Genomic DNA, 26,919 nt, shown 5'->3' on the forward strand with positions numbered 1-26,919 from the left:
TTATCTTAAGACCTTTACTCAATTCTCATCCTTTATGCACCATCTGGTACTGCTATCCACCAACCCCTCCTCCTTACATAGCATATCTGCTCCTGGTTTTTGTGACTGTTGTATCTTGGTTCTTCTATCTTCCAGACCTTTCTTTAGTGTCCACAGATCAATTTAGATCAAAGAAACACTCACTGACTGTGCCTTTCTCTCTAATTGGACCTTCTCTCTTCTCTCTATAATTTCTCACTTGATGGTCACCATCTAAGGATTCAAGGATCATGTCTATGTGGATTACTTCAAAATCTATCCAAATCTGGTCCTTCTCTCTCCTAAGCTCTCATGTCATATCACCAAATGCCTCTTGGGTAATTCAAAATGGATACTAAGATCATCTTAAATTGTCCATGTCCAAAACATGTCCATGTCCAAAACAAAACATTATATTTACCTCTACAAATTCACTCCTCTTTTTCAAATTCCCTTTTGCTGTCAAAGGCATCACAACCTCAAAGTCATCCTTAATTTGTCACTCTCACTCACCCACATATCCAAACTGTTGCCAAACCTTGTCATTTTTAGTTTTACAAAATCTCTCATCTAAATCTCTATCTCTCAATTCACACAAATCACAATCCTTTCTTGGGCATGTATTTCTTGCCTGGACTATTGCAATAGCCTTCTAATTGATGGTGCCCCTGTCTCAGGTTTCTCATGTCAATCTTCCTTCTTCTACACAGGCTCAAGCGATGGTGAATGTAATCATGTCAACCCCAAACTTTCTCCTCATTCATTAAATTCTAGCAGCTACTTATTTTCTCTAGGAGCAAACATAAACCTCTGTTTTTCTGATATTTAAAAGTTTTTATCACTTAGGAGTATTCAGAAAGAAATTCAAGTAACAAAGAACTATGATCTAGATCAGACAACACCTGGCAGTTTCCACTAAAAAACAAAGAGATCTTGGAAGACAATTATTTTGAAAGGCAAAAGTTACATCTTACAACTAAAAATAGCTTGAGAGAGAGAAGGAAGAAGGAATTTTAATGAAAGATTACTTTCTAGCAATTCTGATGAAATGACTAGAGTTGACATATGAGAGCCTAGAAAAACCTAGATGGAGTCTCAAATCCAACTTCAGACACTAGCACAGAAGTGGATCCTCTTTTTGCCTTAATCGATTGGAGAAATGGCAAGTCACTCCAGTATCTTGGCCAAGAAGACCCTATAGGGTCTACAGGGTCACAAATAGGATAAGACTGAACAATTACAGATACCAATAAGGTAAATGTAATTTGAGTAACTGGAAACTGATAATGTGCTAATAATTTAATGAAAAGAAATGAAAGTGTCCTTTTAGCTTATCATTGAAGGTTGGGGGGAGGGGTTCCTTTGGGGGTAAACTAAGGTTCTGTTCAGTGTTTAATGAAGGAAAGAGAAGAGTAAAAATAACAGGAGAAATACACCAGTAAAAAGCGGGAAGAATGACCTACTTAGTAGTCAAGGGCATAGGTGAGAAAAGTATACAAAATCATAAAGAAATGAATGAGGAATGGGCATTAGATAAATCTCAGTCTTATCTCAAGTGCACAAAAGCCGGTAGAACAAACACATACAGAGTTTGGGGTAGAAATACATCAAACTTCATAGGCAAACAAGGTGGAGGAGGGTAGTTAGGAGGGGAAATAATAAGGGGAGGAATAGTGAATCAATCACAAGCAAAATAAACTTCAGGATCCTAAATCTGAGTTTAAGAGTGAAGTGGTGGGGAGGAAAAAAAAAAGCAAATTACTAGAATAGATAATCAGGAAACAGCTTAACAAAATGTGGTATATGAATATAACAGAATATTGTACCATAAAAATAACAAAAGATAAAGGAATCCTGAGTAGTATCAATTGACCTGGCCCAAATGGAAGTGAGTAGAACCAGAAAAAAACAATTTATACAAGGATACCAAAACTTTATGTCTGATCAATGTAATAACCAACTATATTTCCAGAAGATGTCTAATATGACATTATTGAAGGGGTTGAGTTTAGAATAACTTTTTTTCTTAAAAAAAAAAAAGGGTTAGATTCAATACTCTGAAACATAACAGCAAGAAAAAGAGATGCAAAACCCAGACAACTCGGCAAAAACAATCATTAATTTTAGGTAGCTCAAGTTTACAAAATGGTTTTCAAAATAATGTATTAGCAGAAAAAATAACATATCCCAAATCAAAGTGTTTGTATCACAGAAGCACAAGCTGAACCCTCAAAGGGAAGTCTTCACCCCTCAAACCTCAGTTCTACCACTTATGTTCTATGAGTCACTCACTCTCTCAGAACCTCAGCTTCCTCCCCAATAAAGAAGGGTCTGAAATAAGACAATCTCAAAGGCTACTTCTGGTTCTGAAGCCTATGCCCTTGGAAAACTGATAGGTGTCTTAAAGCAAATGCAATTTTGTTCTCAAAATTCCATTTTTTATTTGGTTATCTTCCTTTTGGTGACCCCATACAAAAATACTCATACTCTTTGGGGTCTATATGCAGTCCCATTCCAGTTCAAACAGTTAACAGACTACTCTAGGTTACCCTTATTCTGAGTAACTTATTTCCTTTCCCTGAGGTCTCTAGGAAAAAAATATTTTAACTTAAAGAATAAAAAGAAAAAGGGTAAATTTCAGGTATTAGAGTAATAGCAATAGTTCACATTTGGATAAAATTTTATAAAAGCTTTTTTTCATTCGATGCAATGAGGAAAATTGTGCAAGTAGTAAACTCACTTTAATGGAATCACAGATCTGGTTACTAGAAAAAACTTTAGACCTCAATCCAATTTCCTAAGAAATCTAAGATTCAGAGATCAATGAATGACTTGCCTAGGCCATTCAGTCACTAATAATAGAGCCTGAACTCTGAATTTAGGTTTTCTGACTCTAAAATCAGCAACTCTTTTCTAACCATAAAAATGTTCAATTCATTTTTCTTTTAGTAGTACAACTCTGATACAAGAAATATCATCTATTAACATATATGTTGATAAAATCAGCAACTACTTTCAGTCTTATTAAGTTGACTAAGGCACTGAGAGGTTAAATGTCTGGTTCCCCCAACACCCAGACTCCAAAGGCCAATTATCTCTAAGTTTAGTCTAGGACAAAGTGACAAGAAACTCAATTTCTTAGATTCCTAAATAATGTCTTTGTCCTTGCCAAAAAGAGAGCTAAAAAGTATTAAGAAACATTCATAAATACTCACATGCTCCAGAGTACTCATCAACTAGCATTTATTAAATATCCATTAAAGGCAATGAGCATACCTCCCCCAAAAAAATACCCCTTCTTATTCTCAAGGATCTTCCATTATAAAATTCTTTAATGAAGGCACTAAAAAATCATCTTTAACTTCCACAGCACAGATTTTACCCAAATTTATTCCAATTAGATATTCATATCCTCATTTTAGAAATCAAGCAGCAAAACTAACATTAAATGATCACAACAAAGATGTAACCCAACAAGTTTATATGAAAAGACATCTTTACTAAAGATATATTAGGTTACGAAAAACCCAGATTCTTCTTCAACCAAAGAAAATTTTTAAATATTAAACAGGTTACCTTTAATTACATTTATAGCTCCTCTGTAACATTTTCAGAGATTATGCTAAGCTTCCACTTAAAATGATGCAAAATAAGCTGCCATAAAATATTTCCCAGAAATTATCAATTCCTTCAACTACACTAGTCTAAATTATATATATATATATATATATATATATACACACATATATATATTTGTTAAACATAACTTCATAGAATAAGGGGTAAGACTGGCTATTTTTTAAAATCATACTTCTGAGTTTAAAAAAACTCAGAACTAGATGGAAAATAAGTTTTAAAGTTTAATATCTAGATAGTATCTCATATAAAATGGGTTGTTGTTTATATTAAATTGATGTTTATATTAAAGAGTTTCATAAAGCAGGTCCTACCTAGTAACTATAAACCAAAAAGGCAATTTGTCTTAGACCATATCAAGACATATTTTAAATGGCAAGAAAAAAGACTAAATTCCTAACAATTATTTTGATAACTAAAATGCAGTAGTCAAACATTTCTTCAGAAAATTCCTGAGACATAGATGCTTGATAACTGATATACTGCTTGCCTTCTCAATGGGTAGGGGGATGGAGAAGTGAAAGAATTTGAAGTAAAAAAATTTAATGAATATAGTAAATATACAATAGATACATATGTATACACATATAGTTGTGAAACGAACCCATCTCTCCCTGGCAGCCCATTCCACTTTTACAGAGCTCTAACTGTTGGAAAATTTGATTCTTTTTAACTTCCATCCATTGCTCATCTCTGATCTTCTAGGTTAAAACATTTCATCTTTTACCCACCTTTGAGGTCTCCAATATTTGAAACAGGTATTGAGGCACATTTGCCCACCAACATTGGAAGCCTGCATCCCCTCCCAGTCTTTCTTCAACAGTCCTCTTGTAAACTGCACTCAAAGTCATTTATCATTCTGGTGCCATCCTCTACGCACTCTTTTAGATTATCTTTCAAAATTGAGAACTGAACACAATACTTTCTACCCATTAAGATAAGAGTACCAAAAAGAAATCAACTTCTTAATTCCTGAAAGCTATGCCTCTTTTAATGCAGACTAATGTCACTATCACTAAGACGCCATATTACACTACTGGACAAGCAGTTGACTAAAGCCACCAGTTCTTTAGCAGATAAAGGTATCTTAATTGTACATCTCCCCAATGTCCTGTATTTGTAAAACTGATTTTTCTGAACTCGTCTAAGACTTTTACATTAATCACTAGTGAATTTCATCTAAATGGATACAGCCCAGATGTCCGGTCTAAGATCTTTTTGGAGTTCATATCTTTTTATATTTATTCATTTTTAAAATACATTGTGTTCATTTTCAACAAAGTGCCAAGTAGAAAAATATGACCAATGAAAGGCTTTCTATCCTCAAGCAGTTTAATGTAAGGGTAAACCTGCTTTAAAGTTTTTTCTGTTAAAAAAAGTTTTTGTTACATTCTACTGGTACTACATGGCTGGGATATGCAGCACAAGAGGATAACCATCATGGAGATACATATGGTAAATGTAAGATACAAAATGAAATAAGAAATTTCAAAGAATAGAAATAAAGGATCTTATCCAGGAAAAGAGAATATCTAGACAAGAGGGTGACAATGAGAAATAAGAAATGCTCAAGTGTTCTGAGGTATTGTCATGATTTCCCTTTCCCCCAGTTATGAACTTGTAGAAAACAGGAAAGAGTCACAAAGAATGAGTTAGGAAGAAGTGGGTTGGAATCACCTGAGGGGACAACAAAATCTGTAAAATCACAAATCTGTTTGAGTACTTCAAAAATGAAAAATATTAAGTTGGAAAACTTTGTTTAAATTAAATTTTAATATAATATTAAAAATTAAAATTAAAAGCATTAAGAGTCAGAGGAGACCTGAATCCTAACCCTAATGCGTAGAAACTTTGCGAATATGAGATCAACTAATTTCTCCATGTCTCAGTTTCTTCAGGAGTTTTATAAGCATATATCTATAGTACTTACCTCACAGTATGTTGCACTCATCGAAATAAGTTTCATTATTTTTATATATGTTTGTAATAGAAACATTCTTATCTAATCTCAGATCTCTATTTCAAAAAGAGTTTAACCTGGAAATATTAGATTTACATTTGTTATAGCTACTAGCTGTGAAAGTTAAAGAAATGGCAACATACCTTTTGGGGGGATGGGGGGGAGAACAAGTTTTTACCATAGGGTTCTTTTTAAATGTTACCAGTTTATGATGAAGATGAAAACAGCAGATTTGCAACCATCAAAAATATATAGTTTACTTTCTAAAAAACCCTTTTCTTTCCCATCAGGATTCCTTTCTTGATTTTCCCTACCACCCCTAATGTCCAACCCTAACAAAAACACAAACTGCTGCCTAAAGCTGTAGATCACAATTCACTATAAAATCTTCTGAAAGTTAAACTGTACAGTCACAATAGTATTATTTGTAAATTAAGTTTTTGTCCAGTGATTAAGGCAGGAAAATGAAGTCACTGAATATCTAATGCTACAAAGAATTGGCCTCATTAGCATGATTCAGATTTTGGTCAAGAGCTATCTCATAGCAAGAATTCCCACATCCTCATTTTATAGATAAGAAAGAGGCCAGAAGAGGTGAAAATGTCTTACCCAAATTCACAGTCACTAAGTGAAATAGCTAGAACTAAAAAACTGGTCATCTGGACTTTTTCCAGTGCTCTTTATACTATACCACAGTTTGAATTAACCTTATATATAACCAAATAAACAAAATGAATTGAGGGCAGACATCAAAGAAAACAGAATACTGGCTCATTCATCAAATTGATCAGAAATCTCCTAAGCAACCTGGTTAGACATTTACAGAGCCAGCAACTGTTCAAAAGATCTGTTACCTCACTGACTGACTAGGTAGCTGAAAGCATCATTGTTTGACGCATCAATTATTAAAGCTCCCTCCATAATTTCAGTAATGAAATACAGCAAGAAAAAACAAAAATATTATAAGGAGCCAATAAAAGAATTTTAATATTAAACTTAAGAATCTATTATGTATAAAATTAGAGAATTATGATAAACATGAGCTTGAAAATTTAATTATTTAAGAAACATGAACTTTTTATTTTTATATATTATATTATATATTAAGAAACATGAACAATTTTAAAACAACTTTCACTCGACATTTCCACTAAATTAGAGATGGACTGTGGGTTCATTTAAAATAACTATCACATACATGAATGATATAATTTAGTATCTTTGGATAAGCTAAGCGCTCCCAACATGTATATGACACAATAGAAACCTAAAATTGCCTCTTCTTCAGAAGTATTTCTTCAAATAATCAAAATAGTTATGTCTAAGAAAATACATGCACCATTTCATTGAAAATGGAGCATGACTTCAAGCCTATTTTATTTAAATTACTAAATCATTGGGGAAAGTATGCTTTTAAATAAGAAAAAAACCTTAACGTCATGTAAGTGTTGTGCACATCCCATACTTATAACTTCTCTCTTTACTGAATAAAAAACACAGAAACAATAATTCATGGAAAATATAGTTTCATGTAAATGAATTATCACAAAATACATTATAAACAACATTTTAAAGAATAATTATTCCATCTTCCCTTTCTACATATGCAACTAATCTATTTTCCTTTTCTGATAAGCTATTTAAAAAAGCATATCAAGAGAATACTAGAAGCAACATCTGATATCAATTAAAGCTTTTTAAATTTTTCCAATTTTTCTTGTGGTTAAGAAGGAAAAAATATGAAAATAATTACTGTTTGATCAAGTGGCAGCTGGCTGAACAGTCATTTATCAGCATGAGGAAAGGAGGCATGGAGGTCAATTAGGAGGCCTCTACAATACTCCAGGGTGAGAGAAAAGGGTTCAAAAACTATGAACTATGGTGATAGCTATAGAAATAAAGAGAAGGGGACAAAAGCAAGAGAAGTGGAGATAGAAAATTAAAAATTAGCAAGAATATAGTTAAGTGGACAGCAAGAGAATAAATGTAGGTTCATATAGCATAATTTCTTTAGCCATCCTCGAACTGATGAGCACCTCCAACTAAATGACTGATAGAACTTAGGGGAAAACTGGAAAAAAAATTTTTTAGCAATTATATTCTCTGTACATATGAGAAGAAATTGTCAGCTATTTCTCCAATTAATTTAGTTTTAACACTAATCCCAAAATACTAATGAACAATTACAAATAATTTAAATAAAACTAATAACAAGATTCATATGGAACAGATGAATAAGAATATCCATAAAAATGAAAAAAGAATTAAAGCAGTAAGTATTGAAGTTTAATTTTTGAAGATTTGCCTAATATAAACCAAAAAGTATTATTACAAAGTGACAATAGTTTAAAACTGCCAATTAGATTTTTTAAATATAGAAACAGAATATATAAATTTGAAGCAAAGAATCCTGAAACAGAACTTTGTACACATAAGATATTAGCATTTGCTAAAAACATAAAACAAAAATAAAGTTCTAGGTAAGAAAAAAAATTAGTTAAACTGAAAAGGAAATAATAATGGGTATAATGACCCATAATCTCAAATCATACTATAAATGGGCTAAAAACAATTTTTTTAATTTTAAAAATATTTTAATGGGAAGTAATAAAATATTTAACCCTTCCCTGAAAAGCAACCCACTCAAAAGAAGAAAAAAAAAACACTTTACCAAGATAAATTTGATTTAATATTTCTTTATCTTCCAAGCTTATTTCAAGTTCCCCTTTATTAAAGCCTTCCTTTTCATGATCCCTTCAGCATACTAATGCTCTCTCCCAACTAAATTTACCAAGCATGATATATAAATCTGTATATACACTATTCTCCCCTCCCCCCAAGTAAAATATCAGTAACTAGAGGTCAAGGAATATTTTCAATTTGTGACCAGTATCTAACGATGCTATGTTATAGTGCTTAAAAAGATGAATTTACTTGCTGAATTAAAGAGGGTCACATTCAAATATTATTTCTCAATTAAAGACCTTCTTTCACTGTACAATCCTCTCTCCTTCTCAATGCAGCAAAAATTCAATTTGTCTTCTTATTCAAAAAGCATACTTCACATATGAAAACATACCTATCATCTTGGACAGTCCTTTAAGACTTGAGAGTTTATTATGATTCTGTGGTATCTTCAGGTTGCTTCCTCTCCATCCCTAATAAATGCAGGGGAACGGGATGGGACGTTTATACTGTGGCAGGCAGTGTGTTCAGTTAAAACTTTTTAATTTACCTAAAAAGTTAACAGTTGTTACCAAAGATGCTTAAGTTTTCCTGAAACATACAACACACTGTTTATCTAGGGGGAAACCTATGAAAAAGGTATTCTTTCAATCAGATCAAGAAAGTCTAACTTAACAGTGTTCTAAAATCACATGTTTTTTCATCTGCTCAGGGACCATCACTACCTGCAAACAATTAGGAACAATTCACCAAAATCATTCTCTTCTCCAGAGAAGCATAACTGAAATAGGATGACAGTATTCAGCACAGAATCCATTTTGACTGAGTTACCTGGCATATCAAATTCATCAAGTGTAATAAGGTCACAGTAAACTTATAGAAATATGGTGAAAATCAGGCTTCTTAAGAGATCAAAATAGTCTAATCCTCTCAAACTCAAATGGATCAGGGATCATATTTTGACCATATGTATATGTAGTCTATAATTTTGGAAAGCACAGATGAATTTTGATACAGTGAAGATCAAAATTCACACATGCTTTCCTGAACTCCATACACTTATCCATGTAAGAAATAGAAAGTTTACCTAATGTACTGAAAACTTTCTTCCCTTTTCCTGTCATCACAAGACTGCCAATAGAGCACTGTAGCTGTCCATCTGTCTACCAGATTCCTTACCACATGACCAAATCATCTCTTGCTGTCATACATTCTTGATAACATCTTACAATTTTATTCTACAAAGTTCCCCATGGGTTAGATGCTGCAAATGCTTTCACATTCAATATGCACCATTCCACTGTCTAAAATGTTACATTTACTTATAATTCTTAGAAGACTATTATATTCTGTCTCTCACTCCTGTAGGAAAATACTAGTAGAATCTAATTTTTTAAATATGGTTTTTGGGGACTTATGAAACAAAGAATTAGTTCCTATGTTTTTAATTAAATTTCCTAAAAGATTTAAAGTATTTCTAAAAAGTTTTCCACTTAAGAATTCTTATCTTCTGTTTTAGAATCAATATGGTTCCAAGGCAGAAAAGCAGTAAAAGCTAGACAACTGGAGTTAAGTTACTTGCCCAGAATTACAAAGCTAAGAAGTATTTTATGCCAAATTTGAACCCCCGAACTCCCATCTCCAGGCTTCACTCTCTAATCCACTGAGCTACCTAGCTACTAAAATCTTAACAGTTAAATATATCCCTGCACATTGAGGAAGAGGGGAGAAAAGATTCATAAGCCTACATTATTGTCAAGTAGTTTTTATTTTCCTTTGTTAATCAAGGCTCAGAAGTATTTTTTAAGTAAATGCAACTCTACTAATTTGAAATTAGTAGTAATAATAAGAAGTTCTATTTAGATGTAAACTAAGATTTATCTTTCTAATGTAAGTGCATATTAAGTGCTTAACATGTACTGAGTATTGTAAGCTCTCCTTAAGTTTCTACAAGTAAACATAAAATTATATCAGATACTTGAAATTCAGTGACAATTCAAGCATTAAAAAAGGACACAGAACATACACTGAATTTTTTTCTCCATTGACTAGTCTGCTTTCTTACAATTATACATATCCATGAATTGTTAGTTCTTTTCTCTTAGAAAAGTAATGTTTTCTTTTATTAACTAAATACATTTCCAAATTTTTTAGTTTTCATCATAGAAGAACTATGAATTTCCTTCTTCCAGTAAGAAAATTAGAAACCATTCATGTGCCTATTGGAGGCATTAAAGGATCACCACATAAAGATATGCCTTCTAGAATAATTAAGGTTTATAACAAGTGGTGTAAAAAAAATAACTTACTTGGTTTTGGACAGTTTATTAAATAATATAAAATACTCTGGGTGAGGAATTAAAGATGATAATACGATTGTAAGCCTGGATTACTGGGATGATAATAGGTCCAATTTAATAGATGATGAACAGTATCACACATCCAAAAATGCAAACTCTACAAAATACAAACTAGAACACTAGAATAATTAAAATACAGTGAAAATATTTTTATTCATACAAGTATGTCTTTAGTAAAAGAAAATTTCTGCTCTCCAAAAGTTTACAATAGTTATATAAAAAAGGTATGTACACATTAAACAAATAATAAAAGGAAATATAAGATCAAATTTGCAAATAGTTTAAAGTGTCAAATGAAGAACAAAGACAGATTCATGTGTATCAGAGCCTTCAGACAATGTGTCTGGGGAAGAGGTAGAAACTCACTGTTGCAATAGGAAATTAATATTTAGGCCATAAGAGTGATGAACTGGGACATGAGACCGGAATCTTCTGAGCCTGGTTGAGTTAGAATCCCAAGGATTCAGTTAGAAAAAAACTGTTACTCTGGACCTGGGAGAGGAAAGGAGAGATGTGTAGCTACATCTTCCAGTAGCTCATTTACCTAGATACTAGCCTATGAATATCTTTTGGCTGTGGTGAGGAGTTATTCTTCAATCATCTTCTGGTCAGGGATTGAGGAACTGACTTCAACTTGGAGAATTACCATCTGTGGACATTTCACCTGGGATTCCTGTTTTGGCTCCCCAGAGACTCTTTGTAAGATACTAGTCCCCTGTTTGATTTGCCTTTACATAACTTAGGGTTTAGTATAGAGTAAGTTAGATAGTGTGTATATTTAGAGGGTGGAGATCCCTCTCCCTTCTTTCCCTTTTTACCTTCCCTCTCCTTGTCTATTAAAATTAAATATATGTTCCTTCTATGCGGCAATGATGTACACTTAGATGAGATGGTTCCTAATGGAATGGGGAAAGTTTTAAAATATAATATATGAGGACCAACATTTTTAAATGTGTGCCAAACTTACATAGTTTAATTTTATAATTATTATAAGTATTAGATTATAATGAGATAAGAGGCAGCTCAGAAGACTTGGAAACAAGTGCCATTTCTGACACCTATTTACTATATGACAATATGCAAATCACTTAACTTCCCAATGCTCTAGGCAAATCTGAGACTCTGTGTCAAGAATAATAGAAGTGACAACTTAAGGTAGAATGTACCTGGTTTCCTTAAAAAAAAAAAAAAGATATTCATACAAAATTAAACTGGACAGCTAGGTGATTAAGTAGATAGTGTTATGGTTCCTTAAGTAAGACCAACTTCTCTTCCAGAGTTCAAATCTGGCATCAGATACTTACTAGCTCTGTGACGCTGGGCAAGTCCTGTAACCCTGTTTGCCTCAGTTCCTCATCTATAAAATGAGCTAGAGAAGGAATGGCAAACCACACCAGTATCTGCCTGGAAAATCCCAAATGGGATCTCAAAATGTTGGACACAACTGAAATGGCTGAATAAACAAAATGAAAACAAAACATTTTATCAATAAACTGCTTTAAAAATAACAAACTCCTAGATGTCCAGAAAACAATGATTTATTCTTGCATATATGCTCCATGTCCATAATCTGATAATAAAGATGGAATAACACTGGGAGAAAGGGGGAAGAGAGAAAATACAATATTCCTCGAATTATAGTCTAGAAGATAACAGGTACTTCATAGCATAATAGCTAACATTTATATAACCCAAAGTTTAAAATGTTTAATATATTTCTTGTGAGTCTCTCAATAGCTTTGGATAGTAATATTTCCATTCTGTAAATGAGAAAATACAGGTTAAGAAAAGTTAAGTGACTTGCCCAGGGCCACAAAGTTCATAGATGTCTGAGCTGAAGCAGTTCCATACTCTTATCTACCATACTACCTACCTAGCTGCCTAAGCTGCAGAGATTTTAAGAATTTTAAAATAACTATAAACCATATCCTTACTCCCTCACAATTCTTTTGGATCAAAAGTCCAAGAGGGCAAGAAAAATGTCTGCCCACAAGGCATAAAGCAGTGAAGAGGGCTGAATATAGAGTTCCAAATTTTGAGTTTGAATTCTAGCTCTCTATTTGGTATGTGTGTGACCGAAGCTGAGTCTATATACACATTTTTGAAAAATGGGTTTTGTAGTAGATGACTTCTAAGAACCTTTCAAATCTATGATGTATGATCCAACATATCCACTGGGATGTAAAGGTATTACAATTGTCTACAAACCCTACACTTAATTTTGGAAATGGACTTTCTATAGTACTTAGTTACAGAAACAGTTTGAGAAGAAATTACCTGACCCATTAAGTTGTAACAAGCAAAATTCAATTTAAAGAGCATGAAAATAAATCATCAAGGATCTTTAACTAAAATTTGTCCACTTTAAGTGATGTCCAACAAAAGAGATAGATACTCAGAAACCTTCACTCTGTTTTACTTTGAACTAAAAGGACCATTTCAACCTAGCAAAGTAAATTTACTACAAAACTACTATTCATCATGGAAAAGAAAAAAACAAAATCAGGCCGACCAGCAACAGTATAAACTGAACAAAAAAAACCCAGTCCTCCTCCCAAAAAGCATATATCTTGGAATGAAACTATTCTATCCAGAGCATCACTTTGCAACTCCCCAAATTTGACATAACACGAATCTATTAGCAGAAGTGCTAAAATCACAGCCCAAGGATAATTATTGTTTCACTCAAGTGACAACCTTTATACATTAGCTCAAACTTGACACCAAGAAAACTGCAAGGAATCATCAAACCATTCATGAAAAGTTGAGATAACAGATAAAGTTAGAAGGAATCCAGCTGAGTCTTTTTTTTTTTTAAATAAAACCCTTACTTTCCGTCTTGAAGCCAAATTGGCTCCAAGGCAGAAGAGTGGTATGGGCTGGGCAATGGGGGTGAAGTGACTTACCCAGGGTCACACAGTTGGGAAGTGTCTCAGGCCACATTTGAACCTAGGACCTCTCATCTCTAGGCCTGACTCTCAATCCACTGAGCCACCCCACTGCCCCGAGCCATTTTTAAATCAAAGTTTTCATTTATTCTTGCAATTATTTTTTGCTTTTGTCATATAGCTATATAATTTTATAAACAAGTGCTCAAGAACAAATTCTATTTTTTATAAAACCTTTGTATCCGTCCATTAGGAAAGGTTAAAAAGACATAAAATCCAAAGAATGTCAGTCAAAACAAAGTTTTAGTTCTAAGCCATCAGAATCAGTAACAGCTGATTGTCCCTAGTGTCTTTCTGTCTCTCAAACACATACTTGCACAAAGAAAGGAAATTACATAGTCTCGGCCTGTTTTGGTTTTTTTTCGGCCTGTTATTTTGATCTATTACTTCACATGACTATTCGGCAATTCCTCTAGGGTCACCTTTAAAGGGATTGCAAGCTCAATAATCAACTGTGTTATGGTGACCAAAAAAAGTTAAGGAAATATTAGGCTGTATGAAAAGCATATTCTCCTTGATTCCTCAAAGGTTATACCAGAATACAAACTCTGATAAAATCTACCATGCTGGAAAGAATACAGGTTTATTCCTGACAGAAGTTAAACCTCTTTTGAACACAGCAAACTAGTAAAGCATAGGCAGGCTCATCACCAGTAAGCTGACCATTTGGTGATAATTATTTGGCCACAAGAATGCATAAAACACAAAACAACTACACAATAGCTATCAGTCCTAAACATCCAATCTTCTCTTAATGCAGTGGTGGTGCAGAAACTGAGTGGAGGATTGTTAAACAATACAGATTTAAAACTGAGATAGATAAATTTAACTCTTAGTATTCTAACTTTGTGAGTTCCTTCCAATGTCTAATGAATAGACAAGCTATTGAAGGTTATCAATCTTGACATTCTCATTAAAGACAAAAAGAAAGTTGACTCTCTTTTGGAGAATACTTCTGTATTCAAAATCAACAAGATAAACTTGATGGGATTAGTCTTCTATATTAATGTTCACTTGCAACAAGACCACCAAGAAAATAATTGTTGCCTCTGCACCAACATTTGTTTGAAAAGATGAGGAGATACAAATTCTATAAAGAACTGAGTAATAGCCTCCAAATTAAGTCAATATATATACTCTGATTATGATATGGCTTCAATACAAAATTTGAAAATATGGTTCAGTGTGAAGAAAAATGAAGCCAGAGGCTTAGAGACTATAGAGAACCCTAATATTATTAGTAAAGAAAGGAAAAATGAGTTTATGGAAAACTTGGCAAGAACTCCAGTTATGTCAGATAGTAGCAATGGCATTTAAAGAATTAAATTGGAAGAACAAAAAGGGGGAGAAGGTTAAGATTTCTAAAGTAAACTTTGACAGGATCATAAAAATGGAATTGCTACATTTAGATTATAACATCACAATCCTCAATTCTGATGCATGAATAAGTGGAAATGGCACTAAAATGAAAACAAAGATGGAAAGAGAAAATGAACCAATTAAGTATCCATCAAGGAAATCTATGCTGGAAACAACATAATGTTGAGAGTGTTATGATATTGAATCTCAACATATCTGAAAGTTGGGAATATATATAAACACTTGGGGGGAGGGGAAATCACAGACTTTATTATTGAAAAAAAGTATTTCTATGAAATCTTTATGAGCATGATCTATATAAGTATCAAAGATATCATTAATAAAGGTATGAGAAGGAAAAAAGGTTTCCACAAAGAATTCTTTATCAAATTACATTTTCAGTTATACTATTAACTAAAAGGCAGAGAGAATACAATTATTTGACAACTATAAAAAGCTTGGTAAAGCACAATGGTGCCTTAGATGGATCTCCTCCAACAAAATTTCTACACATGTTGAAATCATATAAGATTATTAGAGGATAAAGGAACAAAGTAGTCGACTTATACTCAAAGATCTGCACAGTTCAAATCCCAAAAAGATTCCATTTCATTACATGTTCCCATTAGGAATAAACTTTAGGCAGATTATATCAGGCCCTATAACAGCAGTTTTCAAGGTCTAATCCACTCCTTTCTGAGAATCTGCATGGTCAAAATTATTTTTAATAATACTAAGATGTTATTTGACTATTGTCTTTCCCTTTTTTAATTAATCTGTGTAAGGCCAGATTTTCTTCATATACTTCAACCAAAGAGCCATATTGCAATAGATGGAATACAAAAGCAGATAGGAAAAAATCCAGCTATCTCCTACTAATCCAGACATTAAGAAATTTGAAGGAAAACCACATTTTTTTCCATCAAATATAGTTATTTTTCATTAATTTATTAGGTCTGGATCAATGACACATGTAAAACCCAGTGGAATTGATCGTTGGCTACAGGAGGAAGTGGGCGGAAGGGAGGGTAAGAACATGAATCATGTAACCATGGAAAAATATTCTAAATTAACTAAATAAACTTAAAAATAAAATGTTATTTATCTGAACATGTAAATTATCAGTTTTAATGTCTACAATGGAGCAAAAATCAATAGCTTTGGTACAATAAATATCAATAGCCACATAACCCACATAAACAAAAGTTCTTTGGGGTCCTCAATCATTTTTAATACTGTAAGACAGTCCTGAGAACAAAAAATTGGGAGAAGCATTGTCCATTTAAAAACTAGTTTCTCAAATGAGATCCATTACTTCTCAGAAAAATCCTCCATACAAGAAAAAAAGTGAACAAACACCTATCACAGCTATGATATGAAGCTGCATGGATAACTCCTAGGACCAGTGGTCCATAAGTACAGTCATGAAGTAGTCACATTATTCAAATTTATAACATGTTAGAATTATATGTAAAACTTGGTAATTGGCTCTTGTCCAATGAAAATACTCAATGAAAATTTTAAATTAAGTTTTATCTATTAGCATAAGAGTAAAGCATAAGAAAAATGTATTTCTGAATCGAATTTATTACAAATAAATCAGAAAGCACTATTTTTAAAATGCAAAAATTATTGAAAAATAAGTCTATACTAATATAACAAAAATGTTACTTTTCATTTATTTCAGGCATTCTGACATATGCTACTTTAGAATTACTAAGATCATGTTCACCCCATTCAGTATTCAGATTTCTGTTCTAATGTAATAAAAGCCTCTCTGCATTAGCAATGTTCCCAAGAATTCTTCCTTTTATTCATTTTATGAAGGGATCTTTTTTAATTTACATAATTGTTGCTAATATAGTAAACAAAAAAACATCACATCCATTGGAGAAGACAGGGATGTGAAGACTGATGACACAGGAGCATATAACAATCCTCAATGAGCTCAAACACATGGCATTAACTGATTTTGGCTTGCATTAAATACAACCTGATATTTTATAATTTGAACTAAATCACATTTTCCATTATTCTAACTAGCATTAATCCTGACCTAGCAGTGCATTTATCTTCAGCAAACACTACAGATAAATAATAAGCAAGGTCCATAATTTAACAGAAGTAGGAGTAGGCTGGATTGTCCTTGGGAAATTTTACAGTGCTTTTTTTATGATTGCAAGCCAGTGAGTCTTGTCTCTGTCTTTCTCTCAAACAGAGGCTCATCTTTTTTAAGTCAATATTCTTTGAGTGATATTGGTATGGCTGGAAATTATGGACTATCAGCCTCTGAAGAATTCAATTCATAGATCACCCAACAGCCACAAAGGAGAAGCTCTTAGCAATGTCTGGTACATACTAAATACTTAAATGTTTTTGGCTAGTTGAGATGTGGCATAAAGGATTTCATGAGATAAGATTTTCTTTTTTAAACCCTTACCTTCTGTCTTAGAATCAATAGAATTCATTCCAAGGCAGAAGAGAAAGACTAGGCAATGGAAGCTAAGTGATTTGCCCAGGGTCACATATCTAGGAAGTATCTGAGGCCATATTTGAACTCAAGACCTCCCATGTCTGGGCCTAACTTTCAATCCACTGAGCCAGTGAGCTGCCTCTGAGAGATTATTTTTAAAACATTAACAGGGTCACAAAGTGACATACTCCATTAGTATTCTTGAACTGTAAAGAGATGTAGAAGGCTTTGTCTTCTACATTGATTAGACTGCTTGTCAAGAAAGATTCACCATAGGAGGAATTCCAAAAACTGAAAAGAAATCTTAAAGGGCCTACCTACATCAGTGACATCACATAGTCATAAAAATAACCACTGAAATATTTAAGTATGGTCACAACCAAGATTAGTAATTTGACAATCCCATTATATTCAAAGACATTGGTAGTGCAGCAGATAGTCTTGGGCCTGGTCTCCAGACAACATGACCACCTCAGTTTCCTAAACTGCAATAATAGCACCTACCACAGAGGATTGTTGTGAGCATCAAATGAGAAAATATTTGTAAAAAATCTCTAGCACAATGTCTGGCATATTAGTTGTTTTGGTCACCACAATTTGGAAAGAATACCAACAAAATAAAGAAGGCAATCAAGTCTCAAGATCAAATGAGAATGTTTAACCCAGAGAAAACTTAGAAAAAAACAAGAGCAGACTAAGTATTTGAAAAACAGTCACATGGGGGGACAGCTAGGTGCCTCAATGAAATGAAAGTCAGGCCCAGAGACAGGAGGTCCCAAGTTCAAATCTGGACTCGAACACTTCCTAGCCATATGACCCTGGGCAAGTCACTTCACCTCCATTGCCTGGTCCTTACTCCTCCTCTACCTTGGAACCAATACACAGTATTGATTTGAAGGTAAGGGTTTTAGGGGGGAAAAAAAAAATCACATGGAAAAGAGATTAGGCTTGTTCTGCTTAGCCCCAGAAGGTAACTGGAAACAGCAGGTCAAAGTTCCAGAGGTAGATTTAGACCTGATGTATGGGAAAATGAACACTTTAGCTAAGTCTAGAACTACAATTTTAAGGCAACAGAGAACTTTACATTAATCAATCTCCTCTGGTCAACTCAATTTGTTTCTAACATAATTCTTAAGACTTGCTAGTTAGGGAACTACTAAGAACTAACTTACCCAGGGTCAAAAAACCAGCTCTGACCTCCACAGAGGCTGGACCTTTACTCTTTTTCTTTTCTTTTCTTCAGACTGACCTGGCCTTCTGGCTACTATGCCAAGCTGCTTCTCTCCTTGCCACTGAACCATGAAAAAACAGACTGGGGTTGCCTCAGGGAACTAAGGGGATCTCTATCTTCCTAGCTAATAATACCATGGGAATCTGGTCTTCTGAAATATCTGAAGCATTCTGAGGTATTTGTCTAAAACTTCTTTGTCTTACATTTTTCCTTCAAAAGTATGATGGAAAAAAGTAATTGTACAACCTCCCTCATAAGAGCTAGATATGGGCCCCTCACAGAGTTAGAACCCAACTGCTAATAAAGTACCCACAGCAACAATTTTGCAGAGGATTTGGGGACAATTAATTAGGTTCTAACTGCAGCAGCAGCACCACCACCACCAGCACCACCACCACTTCATAGCTAAGGTAGGCAACTTTACAACCCTTCCTCAGCATTGTTTTGAGTGGGACACAGATTGAGTCAACTGACAAATCTCATCACATTTCCTCCAACAAAAAAGCCACTTGTCTTCAAACTTCCTATTACTCTTGAAAATGCATCAACTACAATCAACAAGGATTCACTACCTAGGAGTCCAGTCTTCCCATCTCCACATATCTAATAAGTTTCTGAATCTTGTCATTTCTACCTTCATATTCATGACTGACTTTTTTCTCTCTTCACACTGCCACCCCATTTCATGATCCCAGACCTGTATTACAATAGCCTAATTGGTCTCCCTATCTAAAATTTCATCTCTAAGTCAATTCTTTACACAATTTGCAAAATGATTTTCTAAACATGTTGCTTCCATATTCCATATACTCTGGATCAAATGTATAGTGTTAGGCTGGGAGTCAGAAAACCTACATTCATATTTTGGCTTAGTCCTGCCACTCAGGACCTGTTTGTCCTAGTGTAAGTCACTTAACCTCTGAGTCTCCATTTCCTTAGCTATAAAATGTAAAAAGCTGCTAAAAAAAAATTTTTTTAATCACATTAAATGTCAGCTTCTTATGCAAGTCCTGACCTCCAAACTCACATCTCTATCTATTAGACACCTCAAATTGACTGTCTGAGTTTATGATATTCAATACCTTTTCAGTTCCCTCACTTGCATCTCCCATCTGATTGGAGGCTGGAAGGCAGAGCAATAGAAACTCCTTCAAAAACTTTCCTTTACAGAGGGCTCAGATTTTGCAGATAATGATCCACTTTCCATCAGTGCCTCTGCTTGGTTTCTATTCCAAGGAACATCATACTCCTGGAGATCCTCTCCTCCTCCCATCTTGCTTCCTCCCATTTCAGCTTCCATCTATAAGTGTTGATTTCTCCTGCTAGACAGTAAGCTCCTTGAGGATAGGAAATGTCTTTTTTTTTATTTGTAGTCTCAGTGCCTGAGATAATAGGAGCTTAATAAATGTTTACTTAATTGAACTCAAAATGTCCACAAATGAGATCATTTTCCCACCGGAACCCTTCTCCCTTTCAAATGTCCCTATTTATTTTCAAGGGCATCACCATCCTCCCAGGCTACCAGCCTTAAATCAAGTCTTAATTTCTCCCCTCTGATCCCTCCTATATCCAATCTGTTACAACTTTGGTAGATTTTATCTTTATAAAGTCTCTAGTAACTTCACTCTTTTTGTAAAACAATCTACTCAATTTTCTTAGCTCATATTTTATTCAATTAAATTTGAGAATTTATTGTAATTTTATAACAACACAAAAATCTAAAACATAAAATAAAAATACTTATATATTTTGTTGGCAAATTTCTTAATAATGTTTACATTCATAATACAAAATAGCCATTATAATATTAATGTGATAAACTGGCTTGCTCTTCTGGGAAAATTTTTCAAAATAAGCTGCCATTGATAATACTGCATAGCTCCTTCTCTGACACCATCATTTAGGTGCAGCAGCTCACTACCTCACACCTGGACTGCTGGAATAGCCTAGAAGTTGGTCTTCCAACCTGAAGTCTAACTCCATTCCAGTTCATCCTCCACTAAGTTGTGAAATTATCCTCTATTCAAGTAGTCAAATTAAATTAAATCTTAGATCTGTACATGTCATTCCATCCTATTTAACTGCAATGTCTCCTTCTCATCTAGGAGCAAATATAAAATTCTATTTGACATTCCAGGGCCTTCGAAACCTGTCCCCTTCCTACCTTTCCCTTGATGTTCCTCACCAAAGACAAACCATCTACCAAGACTGTTGACATTTTTCATTGGCTGTCTCCCATCCCTGGAATGTTATTCCTCCTCACCTACACCTACACCCCCTGGCTTCCTTCAAGTCCCAGCTAAAATACCAAACTACTACAAGAAGTCTTCCCTGATCCCCCTTAATTGCTAGTACACCTTCATTCTATTCATTATCTCCTATTTATCTCGCATATATCTTTTTGTACATAGTTGTGTTTCATGTCATCTCACCCATTAGTTTAGGAGCTCTTGGAGAACAGGGAAGATTTTCTCCCTTTCTCAATATCCCCACAGGACTTAACACAGTACCTAACAAATTAAAACAAGCATCTTATTAATTGACAGAGTAAATGTCAGAAATCTTAATTAAGCTCTCTTATCTCTCCAGGAGTAAAACACTATGTAAATCAAATCTGTTACAGGTATCCCTTCCCATACATCAGTTTCAATTTATCATAGGTCACAACATAAGAAAGAAAAGACAAATTTTGGGAGAAGTTTTGAAGAAGCCAAAGAAAAGTTGAAAAATTCAAAAATACATAAAATATATGTACAGTATTACATAATATTTAATAATATAAATATACACAAATTACTTTTTAAGATTAAAGTAAAAAGCTAAAGTTTAAGAAAAGAACATGAAAGTCAGCAGACAACACACAAAGGCTAGAAGTGTAGCTATCTTAACATTGGCCTATATATGATCAAATAGTTAACCCAAATTTTATAATAAGGTACTGTAAACACTTGATAAAAAGAAAAAATTCAGACTTCTTCTCTGGTACTTGAACAGAAGGACAAAAAATGTATATGAATTTTCCTGACAAAATAACATGATACTGAATCACAAAAGATTAAGTCAAGATTTTCAGAGGTAATGAAACATACATATTTAATCCCATTATTTGCATTAAAAAAAAAAAAGATTGAAGGCAGCCTGATAGCATAATGCCAAGCCTGGCTTTCAAGAAGACCTGGTTTCAAATCTCATCTCAGACACTTCCAAGCTATGTGATCCTGGGCAAGTCACTTAATCCCATTTGACTAGCCCTTGCTCTCCTGTCTTAAGAGTTGTTAATAAGACAGAAAGAGTTTAAAATAAACAACTATTGCTATTTTTATAGCAAGAAAATATTTTTAATTACTTAAAATGAAAATTTATTTTAAAAGTGTCAATCTTTATCTTATCTTTTATTTCTTATTTCTGTATATTCTCTATAATATTGGTTGTTCAGTCATTTTTCAGTTGTCTGACTCTTCCTGACTCCATTGGGGGTTTTCTTGGAAAAGATAAGAGTGGTTTGTCATTTCCTTCTCCAGATCATTTTACAGATGAGGAAATGGACAAGCAGGGTAAAGTGACTTTCCTAGTGTCACACACTAGTGTCTGAGGACAGATTTAAACTCATAAAGATGTGCCTTCCAGATTCCAGGCCAGCACTCTATCCATTGACACTTGGCTGCACACTCTATAATGTATACAGTGTCATTTCAATAAACTGTATGTAACTTGCAAATATATGTATCAGAGAAACATTGTCAAAAAGTGTTTATTCATAGGGCACATAGTTAAGGTCACTCTATAGAGCCTATCAAGATAGGAGTTAATTCTGTATACTTCATTTAGTTCAAAAATATATGTACCATAAAATTAGATGCTTATATCATACACTGTTCCAAGGTGGTACTGGAGCCAGTTACAGCTTTCTAGAGGCCACTATTAAAATTTCAGTATGAGCATTTACAACTTAGAAATAGGCAATCACTACAAATTTGATTTATTAGTTTCATTAATCCTGAACTTAAGTATTAATAATGCAGATAAAGCTTAGAATTGTCTTGCATACATTAATTTTTGTCCATAGAGACTACTTGCTAAAATTCTTCCTGCACATCCCTATTTTTGTCTCTATTTTCTGTGATATTTCTGATTCCCAATAACACCTACCTCAATGTCTCTTACTACAATCAATTGATAATTCTGCAGAGCTGCCTAAGTGACTTCCCTAAAGGTAGGACTATTTTATCCCATTTCCTTATTACCTACAGAATGAAATATAAACTTTTGGCATTCAAAATTAATCATGACCTGGCTTCTTCTTATCTTTCCATTTTAACTACCCTCCACATAACTCTATTCTATGGCCTAATTGCTATAGGGCTCACACCTCTCTGCCTTTGTACCGATTGTTTCCTTATAAGGGGAATCATCTCATCCTCATCTCTGCCTCATGGAATGCTTTGCTTTCTTAAAGATGTAACCTTTAACTCAATCTGCAGAATGACTTTCCTGGTGCCTCCAATTATTAAGGTTTCCCCTCAAAGGTTACTTCCTAGAAGATTTATCTCAGTATATTTTGAATGTACCCATTTTTATAAATGTTGTCTCTCCCTTAAAATGTAAATTCCCCAACAGCAAAAGTATAAATGATTATTTTATTTTTCAATGCACTTAAAACTCAGAGCCTGACATATATAGTAAGTGCTTAATAATGTTTGATTAATGTACTATGCTCCTATGCCATTTTAACTTTGCTGACAATGTTCCCTATGCCAGAAATACCCTCCCTCCTTTCCTTTTGCCTGAAGTTCTACATGTCTTAAGTCCAAATCTCGTGCTCCATAAGGTCTTCCCCTATTACCTTCTCCTACCTGAGCCCCAAATGACTGGTTCCATCAATTTTTGTCACTCTTACTTTTTGTTGCTTTTAAAATGTGGTGTGTCAGGGCTATTAGTGTTGTCTTATTCCTTTAATTTATAGAAATCGGCAGAAAGGTTAACTGTATTTGAATCCTGACCCTATTTACTATTGTGACCTTGAATAAGTCATTTCTTCTTTCCTTATCTCTAAAATAAGGGAGAACATTTGTCAAATGAATGTCATGGGCCAGGGGTCCTTGGTGGTGTGACTGTGTCAGTGAATGAAGAAGAGATAGGAGACAGTTTTCACCTGCAGCCAGGGGTCACAAGAAAACTGTTACAATTGGCTAGGGGTGACTTTTTTTATTTATACACTCAAGGAGTACATATCTACTTGGCACACAGTTTCATTTTTCTTCAACATACATGCTTCCTTACAGGTAATGGAATAAGTCATACATTAACTTTTAACAAATCATTTGACATTCTATATCCTACATTCTTTGTTCTTATAGATACTAATAAGAACTAACAAACCCAAAGCTTAAAAGATATATGTGTTCGTCACTGGTGTAGCTCAACTAGAGGTCAGTTTTTCATTAACCCAAGAGATACCAGACATGCAGTTAAGCTAAGAATAATTATTTGTTACACTAATCAACTACATAATCAATCGGACTTTAAAAGATACAATTAACACAACTGAAGCCTAGTCTTCAGGGTCAAAGGATATAATCAACAGAAACCAGTTTGAATATTATTCTAGTAATAACTTTTCATTCTCCAATATTTTACATATTGCCTTGCCTACAGAGTTAACAAAACAATCCAGTGAGGTGAGGTTAGGGTGAATGAAAGACAATTAATATACAGTACCGTTTTTGGGGGGCTTATTCCTAAAAGGGGTCCCATGTATAATCCCTTATCTAAATGGGTACACAGGAGTCCTTAGGTCTGATTTTGTAAGTAGAATCTCTTGGCAATATTCTAAGGGGAATTTCTATATCATTACATATAAGGGTAGAGTTTTTCTGGAGCTGAGTGAGAATAGTAATTTGTAACAATTCCAATAATAGGGGGTGTTAGTGAGAGAGAAGTCACATGGGGGTGGTCTGAGTGGATGTTTCCATCCTTCCTGGGGAATCTTTGCAATCCCCCAGATCCCACCAAGACCATGTCAGACAGCGTGGATGTGATGGCTCCTAGCAAATGAGCACAATCACAATAGCTAATGCTTAAAAGGACCTCAGAAACCATGTAGTCCAAACCCCTTATTTTACAGTGGGGAATGGGAAGTTCAAAAAGATAAAGTGATTTGTCAAAAGTCACAAAGTATGTAATAAATACCAGAATATGTATTATTACTAGTGTTATATATATGTGTGTGTGCATATATGTAAATGTATATATAATGGATTAAGTGTAGTGTTAACGTTACTATGCTACATGTTTATATATATTGTGAATCTTAAAATTTCTCAGACTCTACCTTAGAACATTTGGTTAGGACCATTCCCCATTTTAAAACAATGAAGGGACTCTGGTCAGGAATATAGATGGGAACTCTAACATTACTCCACCCATACTTAGGCATACTTTAGGGGAAGATAAAGTTGTAAACTCCTGATTGAACAATGAAAAGTCCCCAACCCCATACTTAAAGTGAATCAAGAACCCTTAAGCTAGGTCTATTTTTAGATCTAATACAAAGGGGTGCTAAGTACCTATGAAGATCAAATTAATCAGGCAACTTGCAAAGGACAAGATTAGTCTACTCAGGTGTGAATTACCCAAAAGTTTTAGTCTACTCAGGTGTGAATTAAGAATGGTCAGTCCTTTGGAAAACCTCTACTGTGATAGATAGATGTAGAAATTTAGGGGAGATGACATAGGAGAATTTTTTTTTTTAAAAGAAAGGAGTGGAGGGCTCTGAAAGAAAAATTCAGCCTTGAAAGCTGAATTGCAGGTCAGGAGTTAGAGGAGGCTGCTGAAGCGCTCTCGCGCGCACTTGCACACACACACACTCTCTCTCTCTCTCTCTCTCTCTCTCTCTCTCTCTCTCTCTCTCTCTCTCTCTCTCTGTAGCTGGAAAGCTAAACTGGAGGGTCTCTCTGAACACTAGAGTTTTGCTTGGAAGGATCTTGTGGTGAGTTAATAAAAGACTGACTAGTCTCTCTTAAGGCTCATACTATATTTCATACTATACCCTTCCTACTGTATTTCTCTTATTCTCTCTCCTTTTCCTTAATTTTTATTTGTATTAATTAAAATCTCCATAAAACCCAGCTGACTTGGGTATTTCGTATTTGGGAATTTTTCCCATGGCGACCACTTTATTTTTAATATAAAAATCAAGACACAAAAAATTATCTTTACAGTTTGGGCAATTCAAAGTCTTGAAACCATATTTTCGCGGTCACAATTTATGGCTACCACTCTTTTGTCTGTAATAATATGATATGTGATATGTGTGTATTATGTCTATATAGGTACATGCATATGCACCTATATATTTGTATATAAAACCAGACTATAATTATTTAATGTGAAATAAAAGACCTCAATCTATGAAAATAAATAAATGAATGAATGAATAAATGAATGAATAAATAAATAAATAAATGAATGAATGAATGAATGAATGAATGAATGAATAAATAAATGAATGAGGGAAGAGATGGAGTAAATGGTCTTTAGGGTCCTTTTACCTCTAAATCTATGATCCTAAGACTGTGTCCACCAAGATTTTGCCTGAGGCCTTATTCTCTCTACACTATCTCAGTGTAGAGATAGATGCATTACTGGTTTTTTATACACAGAGCTATATACTTCTAATTTGTATCATAGTTATTTGTCTATTTTTTTACCTTGTGCAGCAGTTTACAAATGGCTTGAAGGTAAAGTCCCTTTTTGATTCTAAAATTCTGTATTGCCTAGGATGAGAACTTACTCATCTTTGTGTCAAAAATGTAGCTAACATTACTAAGTGTTTAATTGATCTCTTCCAGTTAAGGGCACTGCCATCCTTCCAATCCCCTGGGTTTACCACTTCAGTTCACACTATCCTCTTTCCCATACCCTCACACATCTAATTAATTGCCAAGTCTTATTAATTCTACCTCTACAAAGTATCTTGAACTAACCCCTTCTCTCTACTTACAGAGAGCCTCATTACCTCTCACTTGGAGTACTGCAATGGCCTAATTGTTCTCTCTGCAACCAGTCTCTACCCTCTGCAACATCTGTCAAAGTGGGTGGAGAGGGGGGAAGCTGATGTATGACCAAATTACTCCTCATGCTCAAGAAGATTCAGTGGCTCCCTTTTCTCAAGGATTAAATGTAAAACTTCTCTGGCTCCAGACTATCTTTTCAAGCTAATTACATATTCTTTTTTTATGCCCTCTACA

The 26,919-nt window shown here is 34.0% G+C and overlaps 1 protein-coding gene and 1 long non-coding RNA gene across 18 annotated transcripts in view; one reads left to right on the plus strand and one right to left on the minus strand.

Annotated features, from left to right (window-relative positions):
- PTBP3 (polypyrimidine tract binding protein 3) overlaps positions 1-26,919 on the minus strand; it is a 105,171-nt gene that overhangs the window by 70,120 nt on the left and 8,132 nt on the right. The window lies entirely within an intron of this gene.
- On the plus strand, positions 11,118-26,873 carry LOC103094539 (uncharacterized). The gene is made up of 4 exons (XR_008913732.1): positions 11,118-11,358; positions 18,683-18,845; positions 25,598-25,658; positions 26,675-26,873. It is a non-coding gene; the product is annotated as an uncharacterized LOC103094539 (long non-coding RNA).

This window comes from Monodelphis domestica, chromosome 7, assembly GCF_027887165.1.
Source record: "Monodelphis domestica isolate mMonDom1 chromosome 7, mMonDom1.pri, whole genome shotgun sequence".
Taxonomy (NCBI): domain Eukaryota; kingdom Metazoa; phylum Chordata; class Mammalia; order Didelphimorphia; family Didelphidae; genus Monodelphis; species Monodelphis domestica.